Genomic DNA, 3,050 nt, shown 5'->3' with positions numbered 1-3,050 from the left:
TTAATAATGTGCACTTGTAGGTTTAAAGGAATATATTTGTTCTTAGCAGAGTTTGAAGTCGTGCAAGAATAGCAGAAATAGTTATGAGGATCTTATTTGTATTATATTTCTAAGTCATACCTTTGGACATTCACAAGAAGATATTGGAGTTGTGAGAGGTTGTCAACAGATCTTTCGAACAGTTTGGGATTGGTATCAACAACAAAATTCCTGCTGAACAGAGATGCATGAAATCATTGTATCAGAGTTTCTTTTTCAATGTTGAAGTTGTTCATCTAAGCTATCATGAGGACCTACAAGTCAAACATAATAGGGTCACTATTCTGTTACAGACATAGGCAAGTTTCAGATATCCAGCATCCACAGTTCCTTTTTTTATCTACCTATTCTAATCACATTTTCCAGCTTGTATCCTATCACATATCAAGTAGGACAAAGAGAAGACTGCAGATGTTGGTGATCAGAGTTAAAACGTGTGGTGCTAAAGCAGCACAGCTGGTCAGGCAGCATTGAGAAGCAGGAGAGTTTATGTTACGAGCATAAGCCCTTCATTAGGAAGCTTATGCTCAAAACATAGACTCTCCTGCTCCTCGTATGCTTTTCTACAATCACATTTCAAGTGGCCATCTAAACAGTTCTTAAATGTCTTCCCACCTTAACCAGCCTTTCTGGTAGTGAATTCCAGGTATCCACAATCCTTTGAGTGAAGAATTATTTTTTCAAATCCCTCCCAAAATATTCTGTTCCTTACCTTAAATTTATACCCCCTTGTTATTGACCGTTCTAAGGGGAAAAGCATCTCCCCATCTGGCTTGTCTATGCTCCTCAGAACTTTATACATCTCAAATCAGATTCCCCCTCAGCTTCTCTGTTCATAGGATAACAACCCTGGCCTATCCTAATCTCTCTTCACAGCTGAATCACATCAGTCAAGAACATTCTGGTGAATCTCTTCTGCAGTCTCTTGAGTGCAGTCACATTCTTGCTAGTGTGGCACCAGAACTGGACACTCCACTGTAGTTGTGGCTTAATTAACATCCTATCAGCTCCAACATTACATCCTTGCTCTTGTAGTCAATACCTTTATTAATAAAAGTTAAATATCCTATGCCTTCTTAACCACCTTATATACTTGAGGAGAAAGTGAGGTCTGCAGATGCTGGAGATCAGAGCTGAAAATGTGTTGCTGGAACAGCGCAGCAGGTCAGGCAGCATCCAAGGAACAGGAGAATCGATGTTTCGGGCATAAGCCCTTCTTCAGGGGATATTGGAGGGCTGATATTCTGAAGAAGGGCTTATGCCCGAAACGTCGATTCTCCTGTTCCCTGGATGCTGCCTGACCTGCTGCGCTTTTCCAGCAACACATTTTCAGCACCTTATATACTTGTCTTATAACCATCAAGGATCTATGGAATTTCACACCAAAATTCCCCAAAACCTCTGTATTTCTAAGGGGCCTACCACTCAATATATATTCACTTACCTTGTTAGTTATCCTAGAATGCATCAATTCACACTTTTCAGGTCCATATAATCTTGTAGCCGAAGGATTATATTTACCACATCACCAAATTTTATATCATCTATGAACTTGCTGATCATACCTTCTGCATTCATGTCACATCTCAATCATTCTTTTACACAACAAACAAGTACCCAAAACTGAACCCTGTGCTTTGCAACTGGACACAGGCTTCTCATCACAAACATGCCTCAATTACCAGCATCTGCTTCCAGCAATTAAGCCCAATTTCAAATCCAGTTTGCCAAATTGCTTTGAATCCAATGGACTCTTAGCTTCTTAACCATCTGTCAAAAGCCATCAACTGCACTAGCCACATCTGTACATCTGGTCACCTCCTCAAGAAATTAAGTAAAGTTGTTAGGATGATTACCTCCTTACTGACTATACTTGATTAATAAAAACCAAAACAACAGCAGCTCCTGTAAATCAGAAATAACAATAGAAGTTGCTGGAAAAGCTCAGCAGGTCTGACAGCATCTGTGCAGAGAAATTAATGTTAAAGTTTTGTGTCCAGTGACCCTCCCTCAGGACCTTGATTAATTCTTGCCTCTCCATGTGGAGATCAATTCTGTCCTCCCAAAATTTTTTCTAAAAGCCAATGTTACACACACTAGCCTGTGGTTTCCTGGTGTATCCCTAGCTCCCTTCTTAAATAATCATATCAAATTAGCTGTCCCCCAGTCCTCTGGCACCCTTCCTGTGACCAAAGAGAATTTGGAAATTAAAGTCTGAGCCCCTACAATCTCCTCTCTTGTTTCCCAGAGCAACCTGGGATTTATTCACTTACAAACTTGCTAAAACCATTAATACCTCTAAATCAATGCTAATTCATTCAAGCATATACAATCCTCTTCCTGGATTTCTAGACCTGCATCATTCTTTTATCAAGTAAAAACAGATAGAAAGTACTAATTTAACATTTCAGCTATGTCCACTGGATCGAGCCACGTTATCACTTTGGTGGGCCCTACACTTCCCTTCATTTTTCTCTTGCACCAGTTTCCTTTATAAGCAACTCCATGAACTTTCTTTACTTTTCTAGGGCATCTGCTGTTTTGAGCCTTTGATACCTGCAAGATGCTTCCTCCTTCTCCAATCCTGCCCGCCCTTTATCTTTATGGTGGCCCTACACTTTCACTATTACCCTTTTGAATGTCTACTCCTGCTCTGATGTGGATTTTCCTACAAATAGCTCCTCCCAGGCCAGAACACATCAAAATGGCTTTCCCCATTCAGTTAAAAATCACACAACGCCAGGTTATAGTCCAACAGGTTTAATTGGAAGCACACTAGCTTTCGGAGTAACGCTCCTTCATCAGGTGATAGTGGAGGGCTCGATCGTAACACAGAATTTATAGCAAAAGTTTACAGTGTGATACAACTGAAATTATACATTGAAAAATTGATTGTCTGTTAAGCCTTTCATCTGTTAGAATACAGTGATAGTTTCACTTCTTTCATGTGTAAATCACAAAACCTTTTTTTTAAAGTTGCATTCTCGGCGGGTTAGCTGTTAACAATGATG

The sequence above is a fragment of the Chiloscyllium plagiosum genome, chromosome 17 (genome assembly GCF_004010195.1).
Source record: "Chiloscyllium plagiosum isolate BGI_BamShark_2017 chromosome 17, ASM401019v2, whole genome shotgun sequence".
Lineage (NCBI taxonomy): Eukaryota > Metazoa > Chordata > Chondrichthyes > Orectolobiformes > Hemiscylliidae > Chiloscyllium > Chiloscyllium plagiosum.
The sequence above is the reverse complement of the archived record's forward strand: the minus strand, read 5'-3'. Positions refer to the sequence as shown.